Raw genomic sequence first — 17827 nt, forward strand, 5'->3', positions numbered from 1 at the left:
CAACACTGTGCACGACACCACACATGATTGCTGCTCTGAGTTTATTCACTCCACTAGTATATGCCCAGATATGTCTTCTACTCCTTTAGACAGGGGTGAGTCACGTTTTTGTGGACGGCTCATGTTAGAAGCCATATGTTCAATTTTCTGTGTGGTTACTCTGTCTGTTCCTTACCTGATGTCACTGTTGAAGCTTACTCTTTGTCTTTTTCTTCTGCACAGGCCGCTGAACTTTTCACCTTGACTCGTGCATTTGTCCTTTCTGAAGGAAAAGATGTCACAATCTACACTGACTCCCGATGGCCTTTGGTACAGTGCAGATGGTCGCCTATGCCTTCCGTCTCACTGTGTTTCTTTTCTCGTGCGCGAGTTTCACGGTGTTACATATCGCGCACGAAGGGGGTTGAGGGAAGATATGAACCGATTTTTTTTTATAGCTAACTTAAACTGCATGATAGACTCGATTTTAACTAGGTGTCTGATCTGTGCCCAGAATAACATCACTAAGGGCGCAGCGAAACACGAATGCCTTCCACTACCCACTGCTCCATTCTCTGAATAGCAGATTGACTTCACTCACATGCCTCCCTGTGGGCCATTTAAGTGTCTCCTGGTGATGGTAGACAAATTCTCAAGGTGGGTTGAAGCTTTTCCTTGTCAACGAGAAAATGCTAAGGTCGTCACACGTATCCTAAATTATACCAAGATATGGTGTTCCTCACGTGATTGATTCAGACAAAGGAACACCATTCACTGCAAAGGTAACGCAGGACTTATGTAAATATCTATCCCTGTCATGGTGTTTCCATATTCCCTATCACACTCAGTCCTCGGTATCGTAGAGAGAACTAACCGGCGGACATTCACCAGAACTACGAACACACACTACAGTAACCACATTAAGGTACGTCATTTCTCTGCTATGGCAAACATCCAGTTCATACAGTGTGTGAAGTGTGACATGTTTAGTCAGTCTTTCTCCGTTGTTAGCGATAATTTTATCTGTGAGAAGTGTAAGCTAGTTTGCTCTTTGACGGAGAAGATCTTAGCATTAGAGGAGTGCATCCAGAGTCTAGAGAGAAGTAGTGAGTGTGAGAGCAGTCCAGGTTCTGCAGGGGAAAGTCTGGATGCCCTAGGTGAATATTCCCCCGACTCCGGCATTAAAGCCCTTGCAGCGGGGCGAATGGGTGACGACTCGGCGGCATACTCGCAAAGCCAAAGCTAACGCTAAGGCTTGCCCACGGGAGCCATTCCTCTCCGCTTCAAGTGTCCAACAGGTTTGTTAGGGCGGGACGGTATCCATCCCACCCGGGAAGGTGCTGCTCTCATTTCTTGTAGTATAGGTAATAGTCTCAGAACAGCACTAGTTAATAAGTGACTGTCTAGAGCCAAGGCCAGGGAGCAAACAGACAGGCTAAACCGACCATCTGCTAGCTGCACAGAGTCGTCACTCAGGATCCACCAAATTGAGACTGTGTCTGTCCCCCGAGCAAAACCAAAATATAGGAATTATCAGAAAGTCTGTTTAAGTAACCTGATTAACATTAAATTAAATAGGACTGAACGCACAGCCAGCACCTCTGATCTAAAAATAGGATTGTTGAATATTAGATCTCTCACGCCAAAAGCGCTGACTATAAACGAAATTATTACCGACCAGGAGTTTAATATAATGTGTTTGACAGAAACTTGGATTAAATCGAATGAATATGTAGCATTAAATGAGGCGAGTCCTCCTGGGTATAGTTACATACAACAACCCCATCTAAATGGCAGAGGAGGCGGAGTCGCAGCTATTTATAATAATAATCTAAACGTCACACAAAAGACTAAACAAAAATGTAAAACATTTGAAGTTCTTTACACCAACATAAAATATTCAGTGTCCAAAAGCAGGTCAAGTCAGTTAATTCCACTAATTATTATTTATAGACCCCCAGGGGGCCTACTCTGATTTTCTGATAGAATTTGCAGATTTCATCACAAATTTAGCAACTTCTTTACACAAAGCATTAATTATTGGTGACTTTAATATTAATTTTGATAATCAGGAAAACTCCTTAAGAGCAGCAGTTGTGTCCATTCTAGAGTCAGTTGGAAATAATCAGAATGTTATAGGACCCACTCATAGTGGTGGACACACTCTCGATTTGTTGTTAACATTTGGATTAAAAAAAAAAATTTAGTCATAATTCCACAGTCTGAAGCTATTTCAGACCATTATCTAATCTCTTTTAAAATCTGCCTCAGTCATTGCATTTCTACCTCACCACGTTACTGTGTTAAGCGTACTTTCACGTCAGCTACAGCAGCGCGCTAACCCTAACCCTAACCCTAGATTTTTATTCAGCACGGTAGCAAAATTAACAGGGAATAAAAGCACTACACTAACATGCACACCATCAATAGGTAGTAATGATTTCATGAATTTTTTAAATAATAAAATTAAAAACATCAGGCAAGAAATCCAGACAGTTAATATAAATCCAAATTATTTTACAAGTAACCCTGTAGACAGCAGTGTAATTATAGCAACAATCAACTACAAAGCTTCACTCCTATTCATGAGAATGACTTAATTTCATTAATCTCCTCATCAAAATCATCAACCCGCATTCTCGATCCCTTGCCTACAAGTTTCTTCAAACAGATAGCTCCAGAGGTAATCAAACCTGTTTTAAAAATAATTAACTCTTCCATTAGCACTGGTTATGTACCTAAATCCTTCAAACTGGCAGTTATCCACCCCCTTATTAAGAAACCTGACCTTGACCCATGTCAGTTGTCCAACTACAGACCAATATCAAATCTCCCCTTTATATCCAAAATTTTTGAAAAGGTTGTAGCACAGCAGTTATGCTCACACCTACTTATGAATAACATTTTTGAACTGTATCAGTCAGGATTTCGGCCTCATCATAGCACAGAGACGGCGCTAGTTAAGGTGGTAAATGACCTGTTATTGGCCTCTGATCAGGGTTTTGTCTCCTTACTTGTTTTGCCTTAGTGCAGCTTTTGACACCATTGATCACACTATACTACTTGCTAGACTTGAGAACGTTGTTGGAATAAAGGGAACAGCTCTCTCTTGGCTCAGGTCTTATTTGACTGATCGCTATCAGTTTGTTGATGTAAATGGTGAGTTCTCCACACTCTATGAGGTAAAGTTTGGTGTTCCTCAAGGATCTGTCTTAGGCCCACTGCTTTTCTCTTTATATATGCTGCCTCTTGGTGAAATTATTCATAAACATGGGATTCGCTTCCATTGCTATGCTGATGACACACAGCTGTATATTTCAGCAAAGCCAGATGAGAGAGATCAGCTTAACAATGTTGAGGAGTGTGTAAAGGACATTAGACAGTGGATGCTTGATAACTTTCTTCTGCTCAACTCAGATAAGACGGAAGTACTTTTACTAGGACCACATGCAGCTAGAAGTAAACTTTCCGATTACGTAGCATCTCTGGATGGTGTTTCTGTTTCAGCATGTACGGCTGTCAAAGACCTTGGTGTGATTATTGACCCGAGTCTTTCCTTTGAGTCTCACGTGAATAATATCACCAGGATTGCCTTCTTTCACCTTAGAAATATTGCTAAAATTAGAAATATGATGTCGTTACAGGATGCAGAAAAACTAGTTCATACTTTTGTTACTTCTAGATTAGACTACTGTAACGCTTTACTGTCTGGGTGTGTGAGTAAGTACATAAATAAGCTTCAGTTAGTTCAGAATGCAGCAGCAAGGGTCCTCACTAGATCTAGGAAATATGACCACATCACTCCTGTTTTAATTAGTCTACACTGGCTCCCAATCAAATCTCGCATTGATTATAAAATATTACTACTGACGTATAAAGCACTTAACGGTCTCGCACCGCAGTATCTGAGTGAACTTCTGTACCAGTATGATCCTCCACGCCTACTTAGATCAAAAGGTGCTGGCTATCTGTTGGTTCCTCAAATAAAGAAGACTACAGCAGGGGGCAGATCTTTCTCTTATAAAGCCCCACAGTTATGGAACAGCCTTCCAATCAGTGTTCGGGACTCAGACACAGTCTCAGTGTTCAAGTCGAAGGTTGAAAACGTATTTATTCAGTCAAGCCTTTGATCAGTAGATTTTTTTTGTTTTTGGTAAAGGCTCAGATCTGGAGGGATCATGGATATAGAGCGTTTGGTAAACTGGTATATTTGTATGCTGTTGTCCCCTCACATTCACACGTTCACTCAGGTTTGTTGACGGTGGTGTGGTGGGTCGTCTCTTATCCCAGAGATCCCACATGTCTGTGTTACCTTCTGGTTCTCCCTTTTAGTTATGCTGCCATAGCGAGTCTTGCTGGAGTCCAAACTGGACAGTGACATTAACTTTCATACAACAATAAGGACACTTAATAATCCATATCCATCTCTTCCTGTCACCCTCTCTCTCTCTCTCTCTCTCTCTCTCTCTCTCTCTCTCTCTCTCTCTCTCTCTCGGTCGAGTTAAACATGCTCCTGAGGCTCCAGTGACCACTGTTCCTGCCCCTCTCCCCTCCGTGGATCTTCCCACTTTGTCCAGGCCTGCCTCTGGATAGTGTTCTCTTCGACTGGAGACCACTCTGTGCAGCTTGGGACGGTTTCTCATCAACACCTTGGGTGGTTCCATGAAATTCCGGAGTAAGAACGGGCGCTTTGAGGATGGACTGGACTGTAGTTAATGTCAACAGTCTGCTACACTGACTCAGGATACAGTTTGCTTCTGATCATCATCACTGTACCCCGCAACATTGTATATCTGCTTCAAATGGACATTCGGTGCAACCCAGATGAGGATGGGTTCCCTCTTGAGTCTGGTTCCTCTCAAGGTTTCTTCCTTTTGCCATCTCAGGAAGTTTTTTCTTGCCACAGTTGCTCATCAGGGGGAAACTTACTTACAAAAACATATTTACGTTTAATCACCACATTATCTGTGTAAAGCTGCTTTGAGACAATGTTCATTGTTAAAAGTGCTATACAAATAAAAATGAATTGAATTGAATTGAATAACCGGACGCTTAAGGATAAACTGACTAAGGCCATGCAAGCTACGGATAAAAAAAAATTGGGTAGACTTACTACCCACAGTCCTTGCCGAAATGAGAATGACTCCGAGAAAAGACGTCCACCTATCACCACACAAAATTATTTTTGGGCGACCATTTCCAACGCCCTGGAGAAAAGGTAAACCAGCAATAGGTACAGCTGATCTGGATGTGCACATCGCCGAGTATTCTGCTGCCCTGATTGATACACTGTCAAAACATTTTGAACTGATCTCTAAATCTATACCTGTTATTTCTCTGACACCAACCCATCCCTTCCGGGTGGGAGTTGCTGTTCTAATTAAATCTCTAAAACCCAGGCGATTGGGTGAATGCAAATATGAGGGGCCAGCACTAATAGTCGAGATCACACGCACATGTGTATTAACTGACCCTTTTCCACAGTGGATTCATGCTACCAGAATCAAGAAATGTCCCACTGGAAGTGATCCCTCTTAATTGTGTGTACATGTACCCTGTGTATCACTTTTTTGCTTTATGTTACTGAAGCATAGCCTTTTGACATCCCTATAAGTTCTCTAGGAGGCGTGTATCGGTTCCTGTTCCCCTCTGTCATCATCTATCGCGGTCCAGTGACAACTCCTCAGACCCTTCTGTGCCGACTCTTCGGACATCCTCACAACTGCAGGACGTGTCAAGGAAAGCTGCGAGGAGCGGAACAACAACCTCTCATCAATCAAGGGAAGTAACACAACCAGTGACCGGTATGGTTGTCTTTCTCATCAGTCTTGGGGCTGGGATACCCACCCAGGCTCACCCACACGACAACACCTTTTGGCAATACGCACACACGCAAAAAAAAATCCACGACCACTTCCAGGACAGTGGAGACACCCGGCACATGTGGCAGGGCATCCAGGCAATCACAAACTACAAGAAACTTCACCTGCTTATGACTGTGACACTGTCCTCCCAGATGTGCTGAACGACTTCTATCCCCGTTTTGAGGTACAGAACAACGTGAAGGCGATAAAGACCACCCCTCCTCCCAGTGACCAGGTGCTCTGTCTAACCACAGCTGAAGTGAGGAAAACTCACTTCAGCAGAATTAACCCACAGAAGTCTGCTAGACCAGACAACATTCCTGGCAGAGTGCTCAGGGAATGTGCAGAACAGCTAGCGGATGTTGTTACAGACATCTTAAACATCTCCCTGGGCAGCAAACTTGTTCCTACATGCCTCAAGACAACAACCATCGTTCCTGTGCCGAAGATGTCTACTGTCTCCTGCCTCAATGACTATCATCCCATCACACTAACACCCATTGTGATGAAGTGCTTCGAGAGGCTCATCATGAGGCACATTAAGACCCAGCTTCCACCTGCACTGGACCCCATGCAGTTTGTGTATCGTCCAACCCGCTCCACGGACGATGCCATCTCCACAACCCTCCATTTGGCCCTCACCCACCTGAACAACAAGGACACGTAAGTACGAATGCTGTTCATTGACTTCAGCTCAGCATTCAACACAATCATCCCTCAGCACCTGATTGAGAAGTTAAGCCTTCTGGACCTGAACACCTCCCTCTGCACCTGGATCCTGGACTTCCTGACTGGGAGACCTCAGTCAGTCCGGATCGGGAACAGCATCTCCAGCACCACCACACTGAGCACTGTGGCCCCCCAGGGCTGTGTGCTCAGCCCGCTGCTGTTTACTCTGCTGACTCACGACTGTGTAGCAATGCACAGCTCGAACCACATTGTCAAGTTTGCCGATGGCACAACCGTGGTGGGTTTCATCAGCAAGAACGATGAGTCAGCGTACAGAGAGGAGGTGCAACATTTAACAGCCTGGTGTGGAGCAACAACCTCTCTGAACATTGACAAAACCAAAGAGATGGTTGTGGACTTCAGGAGAGCACAGAGCGACCAATCTCCACTGATTATTGATGGATCCTCAGTGGAGATCGTCAAGACCACCAAATTCCTTGGTGTTCATCTGGCGGACAACCTCACCTGGTCACTCATCACCAGCTCCATCACTAAGAAAGCCCAGCAGCGTCTCTACTTCCTGAGAAGGCTGAGGAAAGCTAATCTCACTCCCCCCATCCAAGACCCTACAGAGGATAGTGAGGACAGCTGAGGAGATCATCGGAGTCTCTCTCCCCTCCATCATGGACATATACACCACACGCTGCATTGGCAAAGCCAACAGCATTGTGGACGACCACACACACCCCTTACACACACACACACACACACACACACACACACACACACACCTCACACACCCCTCACACACACACTCTTCACCATCCTGCCATCAGGAAAGCGGTTCCAAAGCATTTGGGCCTCACATCTAGACTGTGTAACAGCTTTTTCCCGCAAGCCATCAGGCTCCTCAACACAACTGAACTGGGACACACACACACACACACACACACACAAATGTGTGTTACTGAACTGTACAACCTGAACTTAACAAGTCAAGTCAAGTCAAGTTTATTTGTATAGCGCTTTTCACAACAGACATTGTCCCAAAGCAGCTTTACACAAATCAACAGTTAAGGTGAATGGTGTGTGTTTATCCCTGTGGCAAGGAAAAACTCCCTTAGATGTTATGAGGAAGAAACCTTGAGAGAAACCAGACTCAAAAGGGGAACCCATCCTCATTTGGGTGACATCAAGAGTTTGATCATAAATCTTTCAGCAATACAGAACACTGGAGAGTGAGAACTAACATGAGCACTGGAGTATAAGATTATAAGTAATGTTCTTTCTACAGTCTTAAACAGTCTATATGGTTAGTAGCTCCTAGTTTTATGAGCTCAACATTTAATCAGAGTGTACAGCAGCTTTACTGGTCGGAGCTGTCTTGGGTTATTTGTCTTGTCTTGTGTTGTCTGTCTATACTGTTTTTTGTCTGCACTGTTTGCACTCGATGCACTTTATGTAGTTTGTGTTGTGTTGTAGCTCCTTGTTGTTTATTGTAGCACCAGGGTTCTGGAGAAACGTTGTCTTGTAGTTCACCCCAGTCTTCATCTTCAGGGATAAACACAAATTGTTCACCTTAAATTTTGTAAAGCTGCTTTGAGTCAGTGTCTGTTGACTGAGGAAGGATAAAAAGATCCCAGCTGATCCCCTTCACCCAACACACAACCTGTTCCACAGACTACCCCCAGGCGGACGCTACTCCAAAACCAAAAGGCTAAAGAATAGTTTTTATCCTTTTATCCTTTTTTTTTTTTTTATTAAAGAATACCTCATGCTGATGTCATATTTGTAAATATTCATATAATTCATTTACTATATATATATATACAGTGAGGAAAATAAGTATTTGAAAACCCTGCTATTTTGAAAGTTCTCCCACTTAGAAATCATGGAGGGGTCTGAAATTGTCATCGTAGGTGCATGTCCACTGTGAGAGACATAATCTAAAAAAAAAATCCAGAAATCACAATATATGATTTTTAAACTATTTATTTGTATGATACAGCTGCAAATAAGTATTTGAACACCTGTCTATCAGCTAGAATTCTGACCCTCAAAGACCTGTTAGTCTGCCTTTAAAATGTCCACCTCCACTACATTTATTATCCTAAATTAGATGCACCTGTTTGAGGTCGTTAGCTGCATAAAGACACCTGTCCACCCCATACAATCAGTAAGAATCCAACTACTAACATGGCCAAGACCAAAGAGCTGTCCAAAGACACTAGAGACAAAATTGTACACCTCCACAAGGCTGGAAAGGGCTACGGGAAATTGCCAAGCAGCTTGGTGAAAAAGGTCCACTGTTGGAGCAATCATTAGAAAATGGAAGAAGCTAAACATGACTGTCAATCTCCCTCGGACTGGGGCTCCATGCAAGATCTCACCTCGTGGGGTCTCAATGATCCAAAGGAAGGTGAGAAATCAGCCCAGAACTACAGGAGGAGCTGGTCAATGACCTGAAAAGAGCTGGGACCACCGTTTCCAAGGTTACTGTTGGTAATACACTAAGACGTCATGGTTTGAAATCATGCATGGAACGGAAGGTTCCCCTGCTTAAACCAGCACATGTCCAGGCACGTCTTAAGTTTGCCAATGACCATTTGGATGATCCAGAGGAGTCATGGGAGAAAGTCATGTGGTCAGATGAGACCAAAATATAACTTTTGGGTCATAATTCCACTAAACGTGTTTGGAGGAAGAAGAATGATGAGTACCATCCAAGAACACCATCCCTACTGTGAAGCATGGGGGTGGTAGCATCATGCTTTGGGGGTGTTTTTCTGCACATGGGACAGGGCGACTGCACTGTATTTAGGAGAGGATGACCGGGGTCATGTATTGTGAGATTTTGTGGAACAACCTCCTTCCCTCAGTTAGAGCACTGAAGATGGGTCGAGGCTGGGTCTTCCAACATGACAATGACCCGAAGCACACAGCCAGGATAACCAAGGAGTGGCTCTGTAAGAAGCATATCAAGGTTCTGGCGTGGCCTAGCCAGTCTCAGACCTAAACCCAATAGAGAATCTTTGAAGGAACTCCGTGTTTCTCAGCGACAGGCCAGAAACCTGACTGATCTAGAGAAGATCTGTGTGGAGGAGTGGGCCAAAATCCCTCCTGCAGTGTGTGCAAACCTGGTGAAAAACTACAGGAAACGTTTGACCTCTGTAATTGCAAACAAAGGCTCCTGTACCAAATATTAACATTGACTTTCTCAGGTGTTCAAATATTTATTTGCAGCTGTATCATACAAATAAATAGTTTAAAAATCATACATTGTGATTTCTGGATGTTTTTTTTTTAGATTATGTCTCTCACAGTGGACATGCACCTACGATGACAATTTCAGACCCCTCCATGATTTCTAAGTGGGAGAACTTGCAAAATAGCAGGGTGTTCAAATACTTATTTTCCTCACTGTATATATATATATATGTATATGTACTTCTACACCACTTGTAAATAATTATCTATAATAATTGATTCATTTCTTCAGATATAATTATCTCAAATATAATCTATATTATTAACTTTTTTATGCTTCATTATAACTCAAACTATCCTTTTTCTCTTTACTGTTTATTGTTTGATGTTTAATATTTCATATTTGCTGTAGTTTGTATTAAGAATTTGATTGTACAAACTCCACTGACATCAGTACATATAAGAAATAAAACAAGTCCGATATTAAAATAATACACACACACACACACACACACACACACACACACACACACACACACACACATACATACACAGACCACATCATTAAACCACTCCTAAATCCTTGTTCTTTTATTGTCTTCTTCCTGGTCTTTGTTTTTCTTTTGCGACACAACACACACACACACACACACACACACACACACACACACACACACACATACATACACAGACCACATCATTAAACCACTCCTAAATCCTTGTTCTTTTATTGTCTTCTTCCTGGTCTTTGTTTTTCTTTTGCGACACAACACACACACACACACACACACACACACACACACACACACACAGCAGTAGCAGTAGTCATGGCCTGAGGCAGGCTGTGGGTTCTGGCAGCAGTGAGAGAAATCAGTGGTAAAAATGTTAAGTGTTCAGCAGGAAGGTAAACACGACGTGATCAGACTGAGGAACCCGAGTCAGATATCTGATTTACTGAACTGATTCAGTTCCTCTTAAGCTACCAGTCAGTGAAGAGTGTTGATGTAGGAGCGATGCATGGACCTAGAATGATCCGGCTTTAAGTTGTGACCTGCATGTTCCTCTTGCAGTACAAGACACTCTGAAGGCTGTGAGGTTTCTTCTCAGAGCAGAGCTATAAGCAACTCTGATCTCTCCATCATCCATCTTTCTCTAAATTCTAGTCAGAAACTAACATCTGCTGTGCAGGGAGTCAGCATGGGGCTGCACGCAACCTCTTCTCCCCTAACCCTAACACTAACTGTAGGTTTGAAGGCTGCAGTCTAGAGGCGTTTACTGACGCTGTGAGCACAACACTGCCCCCAGCTGGTCGCAATCACCAGCAACCTGTAAGGAGTGGAACATGACGCACAGGAAGCTCACACCTCCAACCTCCAAACTAAATACTTCACCTCCACACACCCTCACACACACAACTGCACAGGTATGCAGGAAGTCCCGACATGTCACCACACGATTACACAACAAACTGCAGCTCAACACACAAATCACACACAACTTATACACAATTCACACACAACTTATACACAACTCACACCTCACTCACACAATTTATACACAACTCACAAGTCACTCACAAACAACTTATACACAACTCACAACTCACTCACACACAACTTATATACAACTCACACTCACACACAACTTATACATAACTCACACACAACTTATACACAACTCACACCTCAATCACACACAGCTTATACACAACTCACAACTCAGTCACACACAACTTATACACAACTCACACAACTTATACACAACTCACAACCCACTCACACACAACTTATACACAACAACTCACTCACACACAACTTATACACAACTCACGCACAACTAATACACAACTCACACCTCACTCACACAATAACTTATACAATAACTCACAACTCACTCACACACAATTTAAACACAACTCACAACTCACAAATCACTCACACACAACTTATACAACTCACAACTCACTCACACAATAACTTATACACAACAACTCACTCACAACTTACTCACACAACTTATACACAACTCACAACTCACTGCACACAACTTATAATAACTCACACACAACTCACACACAACTTATTCACAACTCACACCTCACTCACACACAACTTATACACAACTCACAACTCACACAACTTATAATAATAACTCACAACTTATACATAACTCACTCACACAATAACTTATACATAACTCATAACTCACTCACACACACAACTTATACATAACTCACAACTCACTCAGACACAACTTATACACAACTCACAACTCAATCGCACACAACTTATACACTCACAACTCACTCACACAACTTATACACAACTCACAACTCATTCACACACAACTTATACACAACTCACAACTCAATCGCACACAACTTATACCCAACTCACACACAACTTATACACAACTCACAACCCACTCACACACAACTTATATACACAACTCACAACTCACACACACAACTTATACACAACTCACGCACAACTAATACACAACTCACACCTCACTCACACACAACTTATACACAACTCACAACTCACTCACACAATTTAAACACAACTCACAAATCACTCACACACAACTTATACAACTCACAACTCACTCACACACAACTTACACACAACTCACAACTCACTCACACAACTTATACACAACTCACAACTCACTCAGACACAACTTATACACAAATCACACACAACTTATTCACAACTCACACCTCACTCACACACAACTTATACACAACTCACAACTCACTCACACAACTTATACACAACTCACAAATCACTCACACACAACTTATACACAACTCACTCACACACAACTTACACACAACTCACAACTCACTCACACAACTTATACACAACTCACAACTCACTCGCACACAACTTATACACAAATCACACAACTTATTCACAACTCACACCTCACTCACACAACTTATACAACTCACAACTCACTCACACAATTATACACAACTCACTCACACACAACTTATACACAACTCACTCACTCACACACAACTTATACATAACTCACAACTCACTCGCACACAACTTATACACAATTCACACACAACTTACACACAACTTATACACAACAACTCACTCACAATTTATACACAACTCACACACACAACTTATACACAACTCACACCTCACTCACACACAACTTATACACAACTCACAACTAACTCACATACAATTTATACAACTCACAACTTACTCACACAACTTATACACAACTCACAACCCACTCACACACACACAACTTATACACAACTCACACACAACTTATACTCAACTCACAACTCACTCACACACAACATATACACAACTCACACACAACTTATACACAACTCACAACTTACACACAACTCATAACTCACACACAATTTATACACAACTCACACAATAACTTATACATAACTCACAACTCACAACTCACTCGCACACAACTTATACACAAATCACACACAACTTATTCACAACTCACACCTCACTCACACAACTTATTCACAACTCACACCTCACTCACACACAACTTATACACAACTCACTCACACAACTTATACACAACTCACAACTCACACACAACTTATACATAACTCAACTCACTCACACACAACTCATACACAATTTATACACACTCACACAACTTATACTCAACTCACAACTCACTCACACAATAACTTATACACAACTCACACACAACTTATACTCAACTCACACTCACTCACACACAACTTATACATAACTCAACTCACAACTCACTCACATACAATTTATACACAACTCACAACTTACTCACACACAACTTATACACAACTCACAACTCACTCACACACAACTTATACACAACAACTCACTCACACACAACTTATACACACAACTCACACACAACTTATATACACAACTCACACCTCACTCACACACAACTTATACACAACTCACAACTCACTCACACACAATTTAAACACAACTCACAAATCACTCACACACAACTTATACACAACTCTCACACACAACTCACAACTTACACACAACTCACAACTCACTCACACAACTTATACATAACTCACAACTCACTCGCACACAACTTATACACAAATCACACACAACTTATTCACAACTCACACCTCACTCACACACAACTTATACACAACTCACAACTCACACACACAAATTATACACAACTCACTCACACACAACTTATACACAACTCACAACTTACTCACACACAACTTATACAATAACTCACAACTCACTCATACACAACTTATACACAACTCACACTCACACACAACTCATACACAACTCACACCCAACTTATACACAACTCAACTCACTCACACACAACTTATACATAACTCACAACTCACTCACATAATAACTTATATAATAACTCACAACTCACTCACTCACACAATTTATAATAACTCATAACTCACACACTCACACACACACAACTTATACAACTCACACACAACTTATATAATAACTCACACACAACTTATATACAACTCACTCACATAATAACTTATACATAACTCAACTCACAACTCACTCACACATAATAACTTATATATAACTCACAACTTACTCACACACAACTTATACATAACTCACAACTAACTCATATACAATTTATACACAACTCAATAATAACTTATACACAACTCACACACAATTTATACATAACTCACAACTTACTCACACACAACTTATACACAACTCAACTTACTCACACACAACTTATATAATAACTCATAACTCACTCACACACACACAACTTATATATAACTCACAACTCACTCACATACAATTTATACACAACTCACAACTCACTCACACACAACTTATACACAACTCACACACAACTAATACACAACTCACCCACACACAACTCATACAAAACTTATACACAACTCAGAACTCACTCACACAATTTGTACACAACTCACACACAACTTATAAACAACTCATACATCACTCACATACAATTTATACACAACTCACAACTTACTCACACACAACTTATACAATAACTCACACACACACAACTTATACATAACTCACTCACACAATTTATACATAACTCACTCACAATTTATACACAACTCACACTCACACAACTCACACACAACTCATACAATTTATACACAACTCACACACAACTTATACAATAACTCACACACAACTTATACACAACTCACACCTCACTCACACACAACTTATACACACAACTCACAACTCACTCATATACAATTTATACAACTCACAACTTACTCACACACAACTCATACACAACTTATACACAACTCAACTCACTCACTTATACACAACTCACAACTCACTCACAATTTATACATAACTCAACTCACACACAACTTATACACAACTCACAACTCACTCACATACAATTTATACACACTCACTCACAACTTACTCACACACAACTTATACATAACTCATTCACACACAACTTATACATAACTCACAACTCTCACACACAACTTATACACAACTCACAACACTCACACACAACTTATACACACTCACTCACTCACACATAACTTATATAATAACTCATACACAACTCACAACTCACCCACACACAACTCATACAAAACTTATACACAACTTATACACAACTACAACTCACTCACACACAACTTATACCCAACTCACAACTCACTCTCACACACAACTCATACACAACTTATACATAACTCACACATAACTTATACACAACTCACACACAACTTATACACAACTCACAACTCACTCACACAACTTATACACAACTCACACAACTTATACACAACTCACTCACACAATTTATACACAACTCACAACTTACACAACTCACTCACATACAATTTATACAACTCACACACAACTCACAACTCACTCACAACTTATACACAACTCACACACAACTTATACATAACTCACAACTCACTCACACAACTTATACACAACTCACAACTCACTCACACACAACTTATACATAACTCACTCACACACAACTTATACATAACTCACTCACACACAACTAATACACAACTCACAACTCACTCATACACAACTCATACACAACTTATATAATAACTCACACCCAACTTATACACAACTCACTCACACACAACATATACACAACTTACACACAACTCATACATAACTTATACACAACTCAACTCACTCACACAACTTATAATAACTCACACAACTTATTCACAACTCACTCACTCACACACACAACTTATACACAACTCACAACTCACTACACACAACTCACTCATACACAACTCACACAACTTATATATAACTCACAACTCACTCACTCACACAACTTATATACACAACTCACACAACTTATACAGCACTCACAAAACACTCACACACAACATACACAACTCATTCACACACAACTTATTCACAACTCACACCTCACTCACACACAACTTATACACAACTCATTCACACACAACTTATACACTCACACTCACTCACACAATTTGTACACAACTCACACTCACACAACTTATACACTCACACACACTCATACACAACTTATACACAACTCACACACAACTTATACTCACTCACACACAACTCATAATAACTTATACACAACTTACTCACACACAACTTATACACACTCACACACACAACTCATACACAACTCACATAATTTATACACAACTCACACTTACACACAACTCACACACAACTTATACTCAACTCACAACTCACTCAAACACAACTCATACACAACTCACAACTCACAACTTATACATAATAACTCATAACTCACACACAACTTATACACACAACTTATACACAACTCACAACTCACTCACACAAATTATACACAACTCATATACACAACTCATTCACACACAACTTATACTCAACTCACAACTCACTTATACACAACTCAACTCACTCACATAATTTATACACAACTCACACACTTATACACAACTCACACTCACTCACACATAATTTATACATAACTCACTCACACAACTTACACAACTCACTCACACACTTATACACAACTCACATAATTTATACACAACTCAACTCACTCACATAATAACTTATACATAACTCACAACTCACTCACACACAACTTATACATAACTCACAACTTACTCACACACAACTTATACACAACCTATTCACACACAACTTATACATAACTCACAACTCACTCACATACAATTTATATAATAACTCACAACTTACTCACACACAACTTATACACAACCTATTCACACACAACTTATACACAACTCACAACTCACCCACACAACTCATACAAAACTTATACACAATAACTTATACACAACTCAGAACTCACTCACACACAACTTATACACAACTCACAACTCACTCACACAACTTATACACAACTCACACACACACAACTTATACACAACTCACACACAACTTATACACAACCTATTCACACACAACTCATACACAACTTATACAACTCACACACAACTTATACACAACTCACAACTCACTTACACACAACTTATACACAACTCACAACTCACTCACACACAACTCATACACAACTTATACACAACTCACACCCAACTTATACACAACTCACTCACAATTTATACACAACTCACACACAACTTATATACAACTCACAACTCACTCACACACAACTTATACAACTCACAACTCACTCACACACAACATACACAACTCACAACTTATACACAACTCACTCACATAATAACTTATACAAAACTTATACACAACTCATAATAACTTATACACAACTCGAACTCACTCACACACAACTTATACCCAACTCACACACAACTCACACACAATTTATATAATAACTCACTCACACACAACTTATATAATAACTCACAACTCACTCACACACAACTTATACAATAACTCACAACTTATACATAACTTATACACACAACTCACTCACACAATTTATACACAACTCACAACTCACTCACACACAACTTATACACAACTCACTCACTCACACACAACTCATACACAACTTATACACAGCTCACAACTCACTCACACAATTTATACACAACTTACACA

Source organism: Silurus meridionalis, chromosome 23 (assembly GCF_014805685.1).
Source record: "Silurus meridionalis isolate SWU-2019-XX chromosome 23, ASM1480568v1, whole genome shotgun sequence".
In the NCBI taxonomy this organism is placed as follows: Eukaryota; Metazoa; Chordata; class Actinopteri; order Siluriformes; family Siluridae; genus Silurus; species Silurus meridionalis.